The sequence below is a fragment of the Delphinapterus leucas genome, chromosome 2 (assembly GCF_059928025.1).
Source record: "Delphinapterus leucas isolate spDelLeu-1000000601 "Yukka" chromosome 2, BTC_Dleu_Yukka2, whole genome shotgun sequence".
Lineage (NCBI taxonomy): Eukaryota > Metazoa > Chordata > Mammalia > Artiodactyla > Monodontidae > Delphinapterus > Delphinapterus leucas.
Window position 1 is genome coordinate 106398282 of NC_143130.1, and position 20672 is coordinate 106418953.

General features: G+C 39.5%; 1 protein-coding gene across 3 annotated transcripts in view; it reads right to left on the reverse strand.

Annotated features, from left to right (window-relative positions):
* The window catches only part of LOC115803651 (sal-like protein 2), a 900219-nt gene that overhangs the window by 448305 nt on the left and 431242 nt on the right, over nt 1–20672 (reverse strand). For all 3 annotated transcript variants that reach the window (XR_016391489.1, XR_016391490.1, XR_016391491.1), the window contains exons 16-17: nt 15364–19012; nt 13739–13887 (exon numbers count right to left, since the gene is read on the reverse strand). The gene's annotated coding sequence lies outside the window, so the exon portion shown is untranslated. The remainder of the gene's footprint in view (nt 1–13738; nt 13888–15363; nt 19013–20672) is intronic.

Genomic DNA, 20672 nt, shown 5'->3' on the forward strand with positions numbered 1-20672 from the left:
GGGACTTTGTGAAGCTTCATTTGAACAATTCATGAGCTCCCAGACACTGAAGCTGGGTCTGCTGCTCTTTCTTGCTTGTAGTTTTGCTCTTCAGAAGCCCTGTTTTATCCTCTTCTAGTCACTACCATCCTTCCAAGGAAACCACAGTCCCATAGATAGATTGGTTTTGCCCATTTTTGAACATTATACAACTAAAATAATATAGTTTGGATTTTTTTCTATCTGGATTCTTTTCTTAATATCACATTTCTAAAAGTCATCCATGTTGTATACAGTATAGTTTGTTTATTCTCATTGCTGTATGAACATACCAGAATTTATTTAGCTACCTGCTTAACTGGTTCTTTGGATTTTTCCTGCCTTTGGCTGTTATCAATTGTGGTATTATGAATATTCTTTTTTTTTTTTTTTTTTTTTTGCGGTATGCGGGCCTCTCACTGTTGTGGCCTCTCCCCTTACAGAGCACACGCTCCGGACGCGCAGGCTTAGCGGCCACGGCTCACGGGCCCAGCCGCTCCGCGGCGTGTGGGATCTTCCCAGACCAGGGCAGAACCCGTGTCCCCTGCATCGGCAGGCAGACTCTCAACCACTGCGCCACCCGGGGAGCCCATGAATATTCTTATACACGTTCTTTGGTGCACATATTTACACACTGCTATTGGGCATATATATTAGAATTTCTGGATTAAAGGGTATACATATATCTGGCTTTAATTCCTCCACTAGCTAAGCCCTCAAAGAGTGCTAATAACCTCGGTGTTGTAAATCAACCGAAATTTCCAAACCTCATCATTGCTGACCTCTCAGAAACTTTAGACACATGAGTTGTGACCATTTACTCTTGCTTCAAATCCTCTCTTCCTTAGAGAAAGTTTCTCTCTTTCTTAGACAAACAGCTTCTTCTCTGACAAAACGCTCTCTGAGGTTTGTACCTACTTCTTGGGCTGTTTCCTCTCTCACTCCCGCACACACCTTCATCTCCCTTCCAGTCATTAACTATTGCATGTCTGCAAGGTTTAGCTCTAGACTGTGTCCTCTCTTTGTGTTATTCTCTCTCTCTCTGACATTTTACTCATGTCTACATGACTCTGTGTCATACCTCATCATCTACTTTCTCTAGCTTCTCACTCAATTTATCAAGTATGAGCCACCTTTCTGTCACATATACACAGAGATAAAAATAACAGAGTAATCAGCATTCTGGCCATAAGTACAGTAAAGTGAGAGAAATTGTCATTGCCGCCTAGTGTGACCCTCTGAATCCTCCAAACTGCAGGGGATTCATTTCAAACTCTCTGAGTCAATCTTCTGAATCTCCTCTAACTTGGCTTGAGGAAGATTGAGGAAGACACACCATCACAGCTTCACTTCTGTTTGCTCTAACTCTTCAGTGAATTATCAGTTTTCTCATATATCATTATTCTGCATAATAGGCTAAGGAAAGTTGAACAAATGCACTTCATATATGTTTTGGAAGTGTACCCAAGCATGTATTGTGGACTCTCTCCATGGGTTCTCATGTACTGAAGGCTCTCTTCCAAGTCCAAGACAAAAGGAAATGTTGCAATTAATATGTTTTTATAATCTACATCTATATCTATACTTATATATAGACTTCTAAAATTCCTGTTATGCCTATAACTGTGAGTTCCATACAGTCAGGAAACATGTATGTATTGTACATTACACAGTACATGGCCCATAGTGGTTGCACATTAAATACTGGCTAACTGAAGAATGAATTAATTGATAATATCAACAGACACAGAGCTTCTACCCTTTGCATGCTGTTAGATAATTGTGTATCAATTAGTTCTTGTATTCGTCCAATTCTCATCACCATAAGAATACTTCTATTTCCATGTACCATAAATCCCCTTTCTGTTTGTACAGATTTTCGTCATATGGTACTATTTTCAGGTTTGCAATTAGATGGTCTCCCTCTTGTTGGCGTAGACAGAGCCATCTTCATCACCTGAGTGAGTCTATAGGAAGATGTATATCTAATTGATTTTCTTGTGGACTTGGAAGTCCCTCTCATTGGTGAGTCTTCCGGTTTCACCTGGTGATGACGTATTCCTGTATTATCTCTTTTCTGCTTTCTTCTCTAGAGCTTTTATCTTAGAATTTCAGCCTCAAATATTTATTTCCTGTGGCTAGAGATATGAGTCCTATAAAGCTAAGGGTGGTAGTGGGCAGAGAGTGGGGGAGTGGTCCAGGCCGAAAGAAAATCACAGTTAACTTAGTTCTCTTTGAGTCCCAATACTTTTCCTTTCCATCCTAATTCCTAGGGCTCAAAGGAAATGATGTTTTTATAATAGGTGTTCTCCATACACTAGATGTTGCCCGTGAGTACAATTGGATGGTGTCGAACTATCTGTTTCTATTTATCTTTACCATTGCCATCACTTGTTCTGCTTCTTTGTATATTTTTAATTTGCAGTCTAGTGACCTAGTTTGGGGGTAGATATTCCTACCATTGGGAGTCCTACCCTGAGACAAGAAAAATGTCTTGTCTGTTTTTCTAACTTCCTGATTCTGGTTCCAAGGGCTGAATTATTTCAATCAAGAATCCTTTTAAGTTCCTGGATTCTCAACCCTTAAGAAAACTTTTAGGAAGTATTATCCTCAATTGTAATATGGGTATTTTAAAAGTTCTCCTATGAGAGCAAAAATCAGAACTCTGCCTCTGGCACAGTAGAAAGAAGAAACACTACATCTTTGGGGAAATGAGGTATTTGACCTTGGAATGGTGACTGTGATAAAAGGTAGATGGAAGCATATAATTTTAGCAAAAAGTAATAAGAGAAAGAGGGAATTCTCTTTCTTGTGACAATTTGTAGAGAATATTCTCTTTTTCAAGAAACACATGCTTAATTATAGGAAAGAAGTTATAGCAAGGAAGAGACTCTCACTTTAGTTCACTTTGATGACTTAAATATTAATAGGCATTTTTTTCTCACAGAATTTTAAAGTTTAAAAGAATGCGAATTTTAGGAAAGATTACAGTTATCCTTGATCATAAGATAGATGTAACCATTTTCCAAATCTATACTAGAAAACATTGCCCTGTAATACGTGATAGATGATTTCAGAGGCTGATATGTTGAGAAGGGTTTGGGTTTGTACTATAGTTTTAACTTTACTTTTAATTGAGAAAAATCACAGTAAGTATAAAAAGGGAAGGTCACAGTCTCAAAGCATAAAAGTTTTTTTCAGTCTTCTATGAGAAGTGCTCAAGCTACATTTTGGTTATGTTGCTTTGAACTAGTTACTTGATAACAGCAAATAAGTAAAGCTTAAGACAAAGATGATGACAGATTCCTCTTTTCTAAAAAAGATCTTCTTAAAAATATACATTATAAAAATCAACTCAAAATGGATCATAGACTTAAATGTAAAATATAAACTATGAAACTTGAAAAAAAATAAGGGAAAATCTTCAGGACTAGAGCTAAGTAAATCTTAGATTTGACACCAAAAGCATGATACACACACACACCCCTAACTGAATCAAATTTAAAAACTTTTCCTCTACAAAAGACCCTGGTAAGAATATGAAAAGATAAGCTACAGACTGGGGGTAAATATTTACAAACCATGTATCTGACATAGTATTTGTATCTAGAATATATAAAGAACTCTAAAAGCTAAATGGTATAGAAAATGAACAACCAATTAGAAAAATGGGTGAAAGACTCAGATTGATATTTCACCAAAGAGGATATACAGATTGCAAATCAGCACATGAAAAGATGCTCAACATCATTAGCCATCAGAGAAACGCAAATTAAAACCACAATGAAATATCACTATACAACTATCAGTGGGGCTAAAATAAAAAATAGTGACAACACCTAATTCTGGCAAACGTGGGGAAAACTGGATCACTCATAAACTGCTGATGGGAATATGGAATGATACAGGCACTCTGGAAAATGGCCTGGCAATTTCTTATAAAACTAAACATGCAATGCAGACTTGGACACTTATCCTAGATAAATAGAAGACTTTATTTACATAAAAATCTGTATCTGAATATTCATAACAGCTTTATTCATAGCAGCCAAAATATGGAAACCTGATGTCCCTTAGTAGATGACTGGTTAAACAAACTGTGGGACGTCCCTACCATGGAATACTACTCAGAAATAAAAGGAAACAAACAGGTTGGATACACACTATTACCTGGACAAATCTCATGTTTTACTACTCATTCTGAGTGAAAAAAATCTCAATGCTTACTTCTATATAATTCCATTTATATAACATTATTAAAAATAACAAAATCGTAGGGATGAAGAGCAGGTTAGTGATTGTCAGGGGTTAATGACTAGGGAAGGGGTGGGTGTGGCTACAAAGGGGTGGCATGAGGAAGCCTTGCGGTTATGAAACAGCTGTGCATCTTGATTGTGGCAGTGAAGCTATACATGTGATATACATGAATGCATGAATCTGTACATGTGTAAAATTGCTTAGAACTTCACACACACACACAAATGGCTGCATGTGAACTGTGGAAATCTAATAAGCCCTGTGTGTTTTACTAATGTCAATTTCCTGGTTTAGAGACCCCTGGAGGACACAGGGTGAAGAGTACACAGAGCCTCCCTGTACATTTTTGGAAACTTCCATGAATCTATAATTATTTCAAATTAAAAATGTTTTTAAAAATTACAAACAAATTTCAGAAAAATCGCAACTGTAAATCATCTCCTTGGTTTCATTACACATCACACATTCAGCTTCTGGGTTCTTTTAGAGTCTATCCTACAAAGAGCTCCTGCATTAATCCTGCAGTTATCTTTTTCACGTTCTTTCTGAGACACACATTCAGAAACAGAGAAACACAGCCTTTTAAATATGATTTGTAAGAGTCAGAGTTTGCTAAGTGTGACTAGAATAAATCAAAGGATGAGAAAATGGATACAAGTTAGTTTAACGACTTTTAGCTCACTGAGAAATTATCAGATTTTCAAAGAAGACGTCAAAGAACAACAAACCCCTTACCTACACTGTTAGTGCAATAAATTCTATGCAGCTTATTCTTTTCTAGTCCCTGAGTGTGTGAGGGATGAAGTGACATCAAAGCAGTGCGTCTGAGGGTCGATGTTCTTTTTCTGGGTTGTAGCTAATGGGGGTAGAGTGTGCTCTTCGGACAAGTCTGAGGAGAGCTTATACAAATGGTGCTCAACTCTGCAACATCAACACATGTTCAATGACAAAACCCAATGGAGTGGGGCTTCCGGGAAGATGGCGGAAGAGTAAGACGCGGAGATCACCTTCCTCCCCACAGATACACCAGAAATACATCTACACGTGGAACAACTCCTACAGAACACCTACTGAACGCTGGCAGAAGACCTCAGACCTCCCAAAAGGCAAGAAACCCCCCACATACATGGGTAGGGCAAAAGAAAAAAGAATAAACAGAGACAAAAGGATAGGGACGGGACCTGCACCAGTGGGAGGGAGCGGTGAAGGAGGAAACGTTTCCACACACTGGGAAGACCCTTCGCGGGCGGAGACTGCGGGTGGCGGAGGGGGAAAGCTTCGGAGCCACGGAGGAGAGCACAGCAACAGGGGGGCCGAGGGCAAAGCGGAGAGATTCCCGCACATAGGGTCAGGGCCGACCGGCACTCACCAGGCCGAGAGGCTTGTCTGCTCACCTGCCGGCGCGGGCGGGACTGGGAGTTGAGACTCGGGCTTCGGTTGGAGCGCCGGGAGAGGACTGGGGCTGGTGGCGAGAACACAGCCCGCAGGGGGTTAGTGCGCCATGGCTAGCCGGGAGGGAGTCCAGGGAAAAGTCTGGACCTGCCGAAGAGGCAAGAGACTTTTTCTTCCCTCTTTGTTTCCTGGTGCGCGAGGAGAGGGGATTAAGAGCGCTGCTTAAAGGAGCTCCAGAGACGGGCGCGAGCCGCGGCTAAAAGCGCGGAACCCAGAGACGGGCAGGAGACGCTAAGGCCGCTGTTGCCGCCGCCACCAAGAAGCCTGTGTGCGAGCACAGGTCACTCTCCACACCCCCCTTCCGGGGAGCCTGTGCAGTCCGCCTTTGGCAGGGTCCCGGGATCCACGGACGACTCCCCTGGAAGGACGCACTGCGCGCCTCAGGCTGGTGCAACGTCATGCCGGCTTCTGCCGCAGGCTCGCCCCGCCCTCCGTGCCCCTCCCTCCGCCCCGCCTGAGTGAGCCAGAGCCCCCGAATCAGCGGCTCCTTTAACCCCGTCCTGTCTGAGCGAAGAACAGACGCCCTACAGCGACCTACACGCAGAGGCGGGGCCAAATCCAAAGCTGAGCCCCTGGGAGCTGTGAGAACAAAGAAGAGAAAGGGAAATCTCTCCCAGAAGCCTCAGAAGCAGCGGATTAAAGCTCCACAATCAACTTGATATACCCTGCATCTGTGGAATACATGAATAGACAACGAATCATCCCAAATTAAGGAGGTGGAATATGAGAGGAAGATTTATGATTTTTTCCCCTTTTCCTCTTTTTGAGAGTGTGTATGTGTATGCTTCTGTGTGAGATTTTGTCTGTATAGCTTTGCTTTCACCATTTGCCCTAGGGTTCTATCCGTCCGTTTTTTTTAAAATTTTTTTTCTCTTAATAATTACTTTAATTTTAATAACTTTATTATATTTTATCTTATTTTATTTTATTATACTTTATCATCTTTCTTTCTGTTTTACTTCCTTCTCTCCTTCCTCCCTCCCTCCCTTCTTTCTTTCTTTCTTTCTACTTCTACTAATTATTTCTTTCTACTTTTTCTCCCTTTTATTCTGAGCCGTGTGGATGAAAAGCTCTTGGTGCTACAGCCAGGAGTCAGTTCTGTGCCTCTGAGGTGGGAGAGTCCACTTCAGGACACTGGTCCACAAGAGACCTCCCAGCTCCACATAATATCAAACGGCGAAAATCTCCCAAGAGATCTCCATCTCAACACTAGCACCCAGCTTCACTCAACGACCAGCAAGCTACAGTGCTGGACATCCTATGGCAAACAACTAGCAAGACAGGAACACAATCCCACCCATTAGCAGAGAGGCTGCCTAAAATCATAATAAGTCCACAGACACCCCAAAACACAACACCAGATGTGGACCTGCCCACCAGAAAGACAAGATCCAGCCTCATCCACCAGAACACAGGCACTAGTCCCCTCCACCAGGAAGCCTACACAACCCACTGAACCAACCTTAGCCACTGGGGACAGACACCAAAAACAACGGGAACTACGAACCTACAGCCTGCAAAAAGGAGACCCCAAACACAGTAAGATAAGCAAAATGAGAAGACAGAAAAACACACAGCAGATGAAGGAGCAAGATAAAAACTCACCAGACCTAACAAATGAAGAGGAAATAGGCAGTCTACCTAAAAAAGAATTCAGAATAATGATAATAAAGATGATCCAAAATGTTGGAAATAGAATAGACAAAATGCAAGAAACATTTAACAAGGACCTAGAAGAACTAAAGATGAAACAAACAACGATGAACAGCACAATAAATGAAATTAAAAATACTCTAGATGGGATCAATAGCCAAATAACTGAGGCAGAAGAACGGATAAGTGACCTGGAAGATAAAATAGTGGAAATAACTACTGAAGAGCAGAATAAAGAAAAAAGAATGAAAAGAAATGGGAAAGTCTCAGAGACCTCTGGGACAACATTAAATGCACCAACATTTAAATTATAGGAATTCCAGAAGAAGAAGAGAAAAAGAAAGGGACTGAGAAAATATTTGAAGAGATTATAGATGAAAACTTCCCTAATATGGAAAAGGAAATACTTAATCAAGTCCAGGAAGCACAGAGAGTCCCATACAGGGTAAATCCAAGGAGAAACATACCAAGACACATACTAATCAAACTGTCAAAAATTAAATACAAAGAAAACATATTAAAAGCAGCAAGGGAAAAACAACAAATAACACACAAGGGAATCCCCATAAGGTTAACAGCTGATCTTTCAGCAGAAACTCTGCAAGCCAGAAGGGACTGGCAGGACATATTTAAAGTGATGAAGGAGAAAAACCTGCAACCAAGATTACCCAGCAAGGATCTCATTCAGATCTGATGGAGAAATTAAAACCTTTACAGACAAGCAAAAGCTGAGAGAGTTCAGCACCACCAAACCAGCGTTACAACAACTGCTAAAGGAACTTCTCCAGGCAAGAAACACAAGAGAAGGAAAAGACCTACAATAACGACCCCAAAACAATTAAGAAAATGGGAATAGGAACATATATATCGATAATTACCTTAAATGTAGATGGACTAAATGCTCCCACCAAAAGACACAGATTGGCTGAATGGATACAAAAACAAGACCCATATATTTGCTGTCTACAATAGACCCACTTCAGACCTAGAGACACATACAGACTGAAAGTAAGGGGATGGAAAAAGATATTTCATGCAAATGGAAACCAAAAGCAAGCTGGAGTAGCAATTCTCATATCAGACAAAATAGACTTTAAAATAAAGACTATTAGAAGAGACAAAGAAGGACACTACATAATGATCAAGGGATCAATCCAGGAAGAAGATATAACAATTGTAAATATTTATGCACCCAACATAGGAGCACCTCAATACATAAGGGAAATAGTAAGAGCCATCAAAGAGCAAATCGACAGTAACACATTCATAGTAGGGGGCTTTAACACCCCACTTTCACCAATGGACAGATCATCCAAAATGAAAATAAATAAGGAAACACAAGCTTTAAATGATACATTAAACAAGATGGACTTAATTGATATTTATAGGACATTCCATCCAAAAACAACAGAATACACATTTTTCTCAAGTGCTCATGGAACATTCTCCAGGCTAGATCATATCTTGGGTCACAAATCAAGCCTTGGTAAATTTAAGAAAATTGAAATTGTATCAAGTATCTTTTCCGACCACAACGCTATGAGACTAGATATCAATTACAGGAAAAGGTCTGTAAAAAATACAAACACATGGAGGATGAACAATACACTACTTATTAACGAAGTGATCACTGAAGAAATCAAAGAGGAAATTAAAAAAATACCTAGAAACAGATGACAATGGAGACACGACGACCCAAAATCTATGGGATGCAGCAAAAGCAGTACTAAGAGGGAAGTTTATAGCAATACTATCCTACCTTAAGAAATAGGGAACATCTCGAATAAACAACCTAACCTTGCACCTAAAGCAATTAGAGAAAGAACAAAAAACCCCCAAAGTTAACAGAAGGAAAGAAATCATAAAAATCAGATCAGAAATAAATGAAAAAGAAATGAAGGAAACGATAGCAAAGATCAAAAAAACTAAAAGCTGGTTTTTTGAGTAGATAAACAAAATTGATAAACCATTAGCCAGACTCATCAAGAAAGAAAGGGAGAAGACTCAAATCAATAGAATTAGAAATGAAAAAGGAGAAGTAACAACTGACACTGCAGAAATACAAAAGATCATGAGAGATTACTAAAAGCAACTCTATGCCAATAAAATGGACAACCTGGAAGAAATGGACAAATTCTTAGAAATGCACAACCTGCCAAGACTGAATCAGGAAGAAATAGAAAATATGAACAGACCAATCACAAGCACTGAAATTGAAACTGTGATTAAAAATCTTCCAACAAACAAAAGCCCAGGACCAGGTGGCTTCACAGGCGAATTCTACCAAATATTACAAGAAGAGCTAACAGCTATCCTTCTCAAACTCTTGCAAAATATAGCAGAGGGAGGAACACTCCAAAACTCATTCTACGAGGCCACCATCACTCTGATACCAAAACCAGACAAGGATGTCACAAAGAAAGAAAACAACAGGCCAATATCACTGATGAACATAGATGCAAAAATCCTCAACAAAATACTAGCAAACAGAATCCAACAGCACATTAAAAGGACCATACACCATGATCAAGTGGGGTTTATTCCAGGAATGCAAGGATTCTTCAATATACACAAATCAATCAATGTGATACACCATATTAACAAATTGAAGGAGAAAAACCATATGATCATCTCAATAGACGCAGAGAAAGCTTTCAACACCCATTTATGATAAAAACCCTGCAGGAAGTAGGCATAGAGGGAACATTCCTCAATATAATAAAGGCCATATATGACAAACCCACAGCCAACATCATCCTCAATGGTGAAAAACGGAAAGCATTTCCACTAAAATCAGGAACAAGACAAGGTGGCCCACTCTCACCGCTCTTATTCAACATAGTTTTGGAAGTTTTAGCCACAGCAATCAGAAAAGAAAAGGAAATAAAAGGAATCCAAGTCGGAAAAGAAGAAGTAAAGCTGTCACTGTTTGCAGATTACATGATACTATACATAGAGAATCCTAAAGATGCTACCAGAAAACTACTAGAGCTAATCAATGAATTTGGTAAAGTTACACGATACAAAATTAATGCACAGAAATCTCTGGCATTCCTATACACTAATGATGAAAAATATGAAAGTGAAATCAACAAAACACTCCCATTTACCATTGCAACAAAAAGAATAAAATATCTAGGAATAAACCTACCTAAGGAGACAAAAGACCTGTATGCAGAAAATTATAAGACACTGATGGAAGAAATTAAAGATGATACAAATAGATGGAGAGATATACCATGTTCATGGATTGGAAGAATCAACATTATGAAAATGACTCTACTACCCAAAGCAATCTACAGATTCAATGCAATCCCTATCAAAATACCACTGGGATTTTTCACAGAACCAGAACAAAAAATTTCACAATTTGTATGGAAACACAAAAGACCCCGAATAGCCAAAGCAATTTTGAGAACGAAAAACGGAGCTGGAGGAATCAGGCTCCCTGATTTCAGACTATACTACAAAGCTACAGTAATCAAGACAGTATGGTACTGGCACAAAAACAGCAAGATAGATCAATGGAACAGGATAGAAAGCCCAGAGATAAACCCACGCATATATGGTCACCTTATCTTTGATAAACGAGGCAGGAATGTACAGTGGAGAAAGGACAGCCTCTTCCATAAGTGGTGCTGGGAAAACTGGACAGCTACATGTAAAAGTTTGAGATTAGATCACTCCCTAACACCATACACAAAAATAAGCTCAAAATGGATTAAAGACCTAAATGGAAGGCCAGAAACTATCAAACTCTTAGAGGAAAACATAGGCAGAATACTCTATGACATAAATCACAGCAAGTTCCTTTTTGACCCACCTCCTAGAGAGGTAGAAATAAAAACAAAAATGAACAAATGGGACCTAATGAAACTTCAAAGCTTTTGTACAGCAAAGGAAACCATAAACGAGACCAAAAGACAACCCTCAGAATGGGACAATATATTTGCAAATGAAGCAACTGACAAAGGATTAATCTCCAAAATTTATAAGCAGCTCATGCTGCTCAATAACAAAAAGACAAACAACCCAAACCAAAAATGGCAGAAGACCTAAATAGACATTTCTCTAAAGAAGATATACAGGCTGCCAACAAACACATGAAAGAATGCTCAACATCATTAATCATTAGAGAAATGCAAATCAAAACTACAATGAGATATCATCTCACACCGGTCAGAATGGCCATCATCAAAAAATCTAGAAACAATAAATGCTGGAGAGGGTGTGAAGAAAAGGGAACCCTCTTGCACTGGTGGTGGGAATGTAAATTGATACAGGCACTGTGCAGAACAGTATGGACGTTCCTTAAAAAACTACAAATACAACTACCATATGACCCAGCAATCCCAATACTGGGCATATACCCTGAGAAATCCATAATTCAAAAAGAGCCATGTACCAAAATGTTCATTGCAGTGCTATTTACAATAGCCCGGAGATGTAAACAACCTAAGTGTCCATCATCGGATGAATGGATAAAGAAGGTGTGGCACATATATACAATGGAATATTACTCAGCCATAAAAAGAAACGAAATTGAGCTATTTGTAATGAGGTGGATAGACCTAGAGTCTGTCATACAGAGTGAAATAAGTCAGAAAGAGAAAGACAAGTACCGTATGCTAACACATATATATGGAATTTAAGAAAAAAAATGTCATGAAGAACCTAGGGGTAAGACAGGAATAAAGACACAGACCTACTAGAGAATGGACTTGAGGATATGGGGAGGGGGAAGGGTGAGCTGTGACAAAGCGAGAGAGAGGCATGGACATATATACACTAACAAATATAAGGTAGATAGCTAGTTGGAAGCAGCGCCATAGCACAGGGATATCAGCTCGGTGCTTTGTGACTGCCTGGAGGGGTGGGACAGGGAGGGTGGGAGGGAGGGAGACGCAAGAGGGAAGAGATATGGGAACATATGTATATGTATAACTGATTCACTTTGTTATAAAGCAGAAACTAACACACCATTGTAAAGCAATTATACTCCAATAAAGATGTAAAAACAAAAACAAAACAAACAAAAAAAAAACCCAATGGAGTGTCATAGAACCAAACAAATTAAACAATACTAGTTTTGCTATACATATCTTCCTGTTCCCCACTCTGCCCTGTGATGTTCTGATCTCTCCAGGGTCTAGAATGGAGAGCTCTGCTTTCCCTCTGCCATGCTCTTCCCTCCTGTTCTCCTAAGATCTATCAAGTTCGTGACCCTGAGTTGTAGTTACACTTGGTCCCTGTAGCCAGGCATAAAATTATTTGAAGCAATGGTTTCTTAACTTATGTTCCCAATTCTCTGTCAAAGAGGTCTCCAGACATATCCACAGCTATTCTATCCCCCCACTTTTTTCAGCACTCTAGTCCTTTTAAGGTCTCACCTGCTGAGATTCTTGTGTACTATAAAGAGAAACACAATCCATTACACCTATGCTTGGGTTCAACTTTTATAACCTCTGGTAGCAGTTTAGCTTTAAAGGCCAAACAAGGAAAAATGAAACGATTCAAATTGCAGGCAGAGAAGGCTTTTCTGATTACTACTTTAAACCTCATATGCACTATGCCCAGCAATATAAAAAATGTCCTCCCAACAATTTTTGTCTTTGTAGGGGGCATGGAGTGGGTCCTATGAGATGTTTGTGTTTGTGACCACCAGGTGGCAGTGGTTCCATTCCTCTCATTCCTCCAGTGCCTTAACCGTCAAAAGCATGACAGCTACTAGAGGATTTGCTCTTGATTGGCTGAGCCACCAACAGAAAGGCTATCTCGTGCATTAGAGAAGGAAAACTAAGACACAGGAGCAGCTCTTCAGGGGAGAAGATTTGGAATCATTAAAATTGTATCAAGAGTGTGATATCAGGATGGAGAACATGCTGGAATGTGCATTCATAGTCTTGTGGCTTCAGCTTGGCTGTAAGTTGGAGGTTAAGAGATGAGAACCATAAGGGCACATTTATCCAAAGCTGGAGAGAAGAGAGAGAGGGGTTTAGTCTCAGCTCATCCCAGGCTTTTTGTTGGAATTTTTCAAAACTGCTGAACTGAAAGCTTTGTTTCATTTCTGATTTTGTTTTCCTGAACAGGGTTGAGGGGAGAAGACAAGGTGGAGCAGAGTCCTCAGACCCTGAAAATCCAGGAGGGAGACAGTCTCATCCTCAACTGCAGCTACACGGTCAGCAATTTTAACGGGCTACAGTGGTATAGACAGGATCCTGGGAAGGGACCCGAACTTCTCTTCCTTCTTTACTCAGTTGGGGACAAAAAGCAGAAAGAAAGACTAAAAGCCACCTTGTTAAAGAAGAGAAGCTCTCTGCACATCGCAGCCCCTAAAACTGAAGACTCAGCCACTTACCTCTGTGCTGTGGAGACACAGTGCTTCCCAGGCACCTGCAGCCTGTACACAAACCCTGCAGCTGGGGCTCTGGAATCAGGGCATCTTTGGTGTTTTCCCCTCCTCGAAGAAGTAGTTACTTAGCACCCAGAACCTCTTTCCAAGTAGTCCTATGGAGAATGAAATCTTGTGACATAGCCAGACAGCAGAGATTACTGTTCATTCTGTCCAGGATCCTGAGTGATACTGGTATTCAACTTTTTCTTTCATTAAAATGTTTAGGTCAGATTTTGGTATCAAGATTATAATAGTTCATGAGATAAGTTGCAATTTATGGCTCCTTTTCTATCTATAGGAGAATTTGTGCAAGGTTTTTAATAATTTTTTTTTAATTTTCAGAAAGTTCACTAGTGAGCCATCTAAGCATAGTTTCACTTATGGGAGAAACTTAATAATCCTTCAATTATGGATTCAGTTACTTTAACAGGTAAGGGGTTCTTTATATATTTGTTTTTTTTTCTTGTGAAAGTTGGTCAATTTTGTTATTTCCGCACATAGTTTATTATTTGCTACCTTTACTTTCTTTTATTTATCTCGCTACTTTTTCTAGTTCTTTGAGTTGCAAGTTTGACTATTGATTCTCAACATTTCTTCTTTCCTAACAAATATAATTTAAATCCATAAATTTGCCTCTAATTACAATTATTCCTTGACTTCCAGTGGGGTTACGTCCCAATAAACCCATCATAAGTTGAAAATATCTTAAGTCAAAAGTGCATTTAATACACCTAAACTCCAGACATCATAGCTTAGCCTAGCTTACCTTGAACGTGCTCAGAACACTTATATTAGCCTACAGTTGGGCAAGATTATCTAACACAAAGCCTATTTTATAATATGGTGCTGACTGTCTCATGTAATTTATTGAATACTGTACTGAAAACAAAAAGCAGAGTGGTTGTCTGGGTTCAGACCGGTTTTGTTTTGTTTTTTTTAACATCTTTATTGGAGTATAATTGCTTTAAAATGGCATGTTAGGTTCTGCTTTATAACAAAGTGAATCAGCTATACATATACATATATCCCCATATCTCCTACCTCTTGTGTCTCCCTCCCACCCTCCCTATCCCACCCCTCTAGGTGGTCACAAAGCACCGAGCGGATCTCCTTGTGCTATGCAGCTGCTTCCCACTAGCTAGCTATTTTACGTTTGGTACTAGGTGTGATGGTCATTTACCCTTGTGATCCAGTGACTGGCTGGGAGCTGTCCAGCATCAAAAGAGAGCATCATACTAGCCCAGGAAAAGATCAAAATTCAAAATTTGAAGTGTGGTTTCTACTTAATGCATATCACTTTCATACCATCATAAAGTCAGAAAACCGTAAGTCAGGGACCTTCTATACTGCTTTTGCTGTATCCCACATGTTTGGATATGTCATATATTCATTATTATTCAACTACAATGTTTGGTAATTTCCATTTGAAGTGGGGATTTTATGTCCCATGATGATATTTCCAGGGACGTAAGAATGGCCAAATCCTGCCCTGCTCACCACTGGGAAGATTCCTGAGGATGCTTATATGTATTAGCTTCATACAAATGGAAAGTGAAGAAGGACTTTCAGCCGAACCAGGACCTGATTACCTCTAAAGCAGGAAAGGTGGGTTGAGGTTCAGGCCTAAGTGGAGTTTCCTACTTCCTTCTGAATCCAGAAAAGCAAGCTCAGAATTCCTATAAGGATGAGTAGGAGAGATAGGCCACGCCTCAAACTAGCCAAGGGTTGACTTGATTTTCAAGTATCTGAGCTGAAATAGAAAGAGAAAGAGGTAGCCAATCACAGGGTACTAAATTAGCTCTCCTTAGATTTGCTTATTATCACAGGTAGGCAAAGACTTAAAATGCAAGCGATATAAGCAGAGTGAGTGGAGTCTTGAGTCCTACATTTTAAGTTAGACTAAGGACTAATTTCCTACTCATAAATGGACTGCGAACAAAAGAATCAGCCCTCCTCACCCCTCCCGTGTGGGGAGGGGAAGAGGCAAGGTCTACAAAGAAGGAAAGCAGACGTGGAAATTTCCTGATTTAGGCAAAGAGAGGTATTCTTTTATCCACACCATCTGGTTTTGTTTAATTTTAATCTTTTGGGTTTACAGCTTTAAAGTCTGCCCAATGTGTTCAGGGAAAGAGATCAGAGAATTATCATGGGATCCTTGTTTCCACCTGCCCTTATTTTGTCATTCGCATCATTACCACCATCATCTTTATTATCATTTATGGAACACTTACCATATGCCAAGTCCATTGCTAAGCACTTTACAACTCATTTTATAATCTAAAAACCACAAAGTAATATTAACCCATCCTCAGTTGAGAAACACTAAGGCTTAAGAATGTTTAAAGATGAAGGGATTTCTGAGATAAAGTAAATGCTGCAGGCAATATAAGATGAGATTAAAAAATAAAAACTCCAGAGTTAACCAATTGGACAGTATTTGTCAAATTTTACTGTACATTTAAGAATCACATTTAGAAAAAATATGTCTTATTCTGATCAACAGATTCTGATTCAATAGGTCTGGCATGAGGTTGGGGGTTTACTTTTTTAGTGAGTTACTTGATGATTTTGGTTCAAGGGACTGGGAGATTTTGCTCTGAAAAACACTATAAATGGAAGACTGCTGAATTTCAGGAGGATGGATGATATGAAAATGTATGTGTTGTGTATTCACTTAGATGTTAGGTGGTTAGAGAACCTCAGAACCCACCTGGGGACACCTAATGCACGTAACACCTTATTCTGATTAAACCATATCCTATTTTGATTAGTAAAAAAAAAAATCTCTTTTTTAATGATAAACAAGGTAATGACTTTTGTTTTCAACAACAGCAAAAAGAAATTTATCCATGGTTTAATGAATGGTGCGATTTGGTATAAAACTGATGTAAGTGCAAGTTTTTGTCACGTTAATGAGCTACGCCAGCTGTTAGTGGAATGCCTTTTGTAACTGCAGGTACTCAAACGTGAAATGGAGAAAGTCTTAATTCTATGACAAGGGCTATTGTTATGATGATGGATGCTGTTGGATCAAAGATTTTTGTAAGTGTTCGTTGTTTATTTGTTTTCATTCTTTATTTTTAATTAAAAGACAAAACCTCTCTATATGTTAAAGGCCATGAGTCAGTTATTTCTTAATATTTCCTCCTCTGTTCTAAAGTTTAAATATATTATACTTCATAATTTTAATTAATCTTTTAACTCTTTCTGGATTCTTTACAACATTTAAAATTCATATGGAAGAAAGCAATTTACAACATTGATAGAATTTTGTTTATTGCAAAATATAGCACAATAATTATCTAACCTTTGCCTTCATAGTTCTCCTAATAATTTCCAGGAGAGACCACAATGACGACTTATAATTGTTTTATGACCATGTTTAATCTTCTGCCATATCCTCACAGCTAGGCTTTCCTTTTCCTGTATCTGTGGTGATTTGGTTGGTGCAGGGCTTATTATTGAATTTTGTTCCTCAAGCTCATCTAATTGGTAAATATTAATTGATTTACTAATATTATTGGAATATATTTAATTATAATATATATTTATAAATTATGCAATATAAAATATTGGACTATATATGTATATTTTTTTATTTTGTCTTAAGAATTAGAAACCTTTATTTAGAATCACTTATAGAAACAAAGAGATTTTTTTTCCATTTAGATAAATAAGATGTACTCTGGAGCATTTTTCATTGTTACAAATTTGGCAGCTGGGACCCAGAACTAGGGACCAAGAGGCATTAAGCATTCATCATTTTCCATTAAGAACAACTCACAGCCAGGCACTCTAGGATTTATGAAGAAGTAACTGTACAGACCCTGCAACCCCTGATCTTCACTTCTTTAGCTGAAGTGAGGGATGGAGCAGTCAGCAGAGGAGTATCATCAGAGTGTTCCACTTTCCCCATGAGCCACTTCAGACATCGCTATCCTAAAATACTTGCTTTTAAAGACAGAGATCATCGGAGTAAAAAGGAAAACTGCATGGCATTCTGTCTTTGGATATCTGTTTCTGGAGCAGATTTTGATCTATTTTTTCATCTACTTCAGCAGAAGATGAGGAAATCAGAGAAGGATGGTACAGTGAAGGGGGGCAGCATTGGGGCTGCCTGGGTGTCTCCATGAGGCACAGTGAGGAAGAGTGAGTGCTGTGTCCCACAGGTGCCACCTCTGAAGGCAGCAGGCCTGAGTCATCAGCCAGTTCTCCACCAGGAAAAGGGGAGACAAGGGGCCATGGGGAGTGCTTCCAGAATGGGATCTGAAAGGGAGGGGAAGATCCTGCCTTGAGGAGGCTCCTGAGGGTCCCCGGCTGCGCTCTCACAGGGATGCTCGCACATCGAGGCCATCAGTGGTTGGGCAGGAAAGCAGTGCACCCAAAGGTATACACCAGTAAATGAGAAAGTGTCTGCCATTAAAAAAAAATTCTTCTTAATTTCTGTTTCTTCCCTAACCTCAAGGGAATTAGAACCAAAGAAAAAAGGCAGAGGAAGAGAACAGAGCAAGCCATGCTGACCTTACTGCAGCCAGGAGTCAAGCCTCAGGTTCAAAGAGCAGAAGAGAGAAATGAGGATGGAAGTTTTAACCAGGGCTGCACTGAAATTTATTTAATACATGAAAGTGGCCCAGAGGACTTGTGGTTTTCTTTCCAAGATGTCTCTAGGGGATAAGGTTCAATGTTCCTCCAAGGACCCATCGATACTTATGCCTCCTTGCTTTACTCGGATACTCTCTCCTCTCCCCCTTGCTCCACTTAGAAAATGCTTATTTTGCCTCAGGTAGGCTAACTTGTATTATTTCAGTGTATCATCTCCTAAATCTGTAACTGATGCTTGTCCTTTGATTTGCCTATAGGACTAAAACTTTTGAAAGAAAATGGTAAGCAAGGCAGCTTTATTTTTTTCCCAGCAGTACACCCTTTCCTTGAAGTGATGAGCTGAGAATCACCCATCTGCCTGAATGAAGGAAACATCATGTGGTTTTAAAAATGAAAAAAAGCAAAAACTCTGTAAATACTGCAACAATTGTCTTGTTACACACAGTGATCATTCTAAAAACTTAAATGACCAAAACTGTCCTATCTGTAACATGAGACGCACATCTAAGCTGTTCTCTTCCATTATCCGTACAGTAACTTTACAAAAGCTGGTAGGTGGACTTTCCTGGGATCTGGTGACGGCATTCATGTGTTCAGTCGCAAGAGGGGCCTGCTGTGTCTCTGTCAGTAACGTCCCTGATCAGATGGGGAAAGAGTAGTTAGCTCACATGCAATATTGAAGTCATGTGGAAACTATGACAAATGATATATTTTATTCTCTTTGTTATAAGCAGAATAGTCTGGGCACAGCTTCCAAACATTCAATGATTCCTGGCCTTGTCCCAATCCATTATGAAAGGTTTTCTTGCTACTTAAAATGGGATGACACACAAAGGGGAAGACAGGAAGTGGCTATGCAACTTTCCAGCTTAATTGATCCATTTTTGTCAATTTTTTTGTAGGAACAAAGAAAAGTGTAATTTTTTTTCCAATGGGAAGAGAATTACTTTTCCTCAATCTCTTTTAGTTCTCTTAAACTTGAGAAGATAACAAGAAAACGTTTTCAAGTCTACTCCCCCTTCTTTCTTACAGTATCTTTCCTTTTTTCTCTCCTTTCTCTCCTGGCCAGTCCAGTCTGTGTTGGGGCTGCTAGGCACACGCAGAGAATGGGGAAAGACCAGTTATGAACAGGGTTTGTGGAGCGTAAGGATGAGTGCCAGGTCTATTGTTTCCTTTATACCAAGACATGCCGTCTATAAATACCCTCCTACTAACACATGATCCCTAGAAACATTTTAGGAGACCAGAGAATCGGGCAACTTGGCTTCTAGGTTAGGATCTGACCTTAACTTTCTCAGTCACTTTGAGCACATCACCCTCTGTATCTGAGTCTCATTTACTCTATCTTGTCATTTTTTAAAAAGTATTTCTTTTCTTTAAAATTTTTATGAATTTATTTATTTTATTTTTGGCTGTGTTAGGTGTTCGGTGCAGCGCACGGGCTTTCCCTAGGTGCGGAGAGCGGGAGCTACTCTTCGTTGCAGTGCGCGGGCTTCTCATTGTGGTGGCTTCTCTTGTGGAGCATGGGCTGTAGGCACCTGGGCTTCCGTCGTTGCGGCACACGGGCTCAGTAGTTGTGGCTCACGGGCTCTAGAGCACAGGCTCAGTAGTTGTGGTGCATGGGCTTAGTTGCTCTGTGGCATGTGGGATCTTCCCAGACCAGTGCTCGAACCCGTGTCCCCTGCATTGGCAGGCAGATTCTTAACCACTGCACCACCAGGGAAGCCCCATCTTTCTTGTCATTTAGAGAGACTTTCCCCCTCCTCTCAAGGCCGTATAAGACTTGGTGTTCTTCCTGAATAGGCCACAGTAATGCCAATAAAAATTCCATTAGAAAAATCTTTTAACTTGCTTATGAACTAAACGTTGTTCAACCGAAAATAAACAGCATAGAGACTTCCTACTCCAGTTCTTAATGTACACTTTTTCATACACAAAAAGAGAAAGTGAAAAGAAAATCACATCATTTGGCTTAGCAGTGGGAGACGTGCCCACAAGATGTCAGTGTATGTTAGAACTAATACACAAATTCAGTAAAGTTGCAGGATACAAAATGAATACACAAAAATCAGTTGTGTTTCCACATACTAATAACAAACTATCAGAAGGTGATGTTAAGAAAACAATTCCATCTACAATTGCATCGGACAGAAAATATTTAGGAATAAATTTAAACAAGGAAGTGAAAGACCTGTACATTGAAATCTATAAGACATTGATTAAGGAAACTGAGAAGACAAAAATAAATGGGAAGATACTTTGTTCTCATGGACATAAAAAATTAAATTGTTTTAAT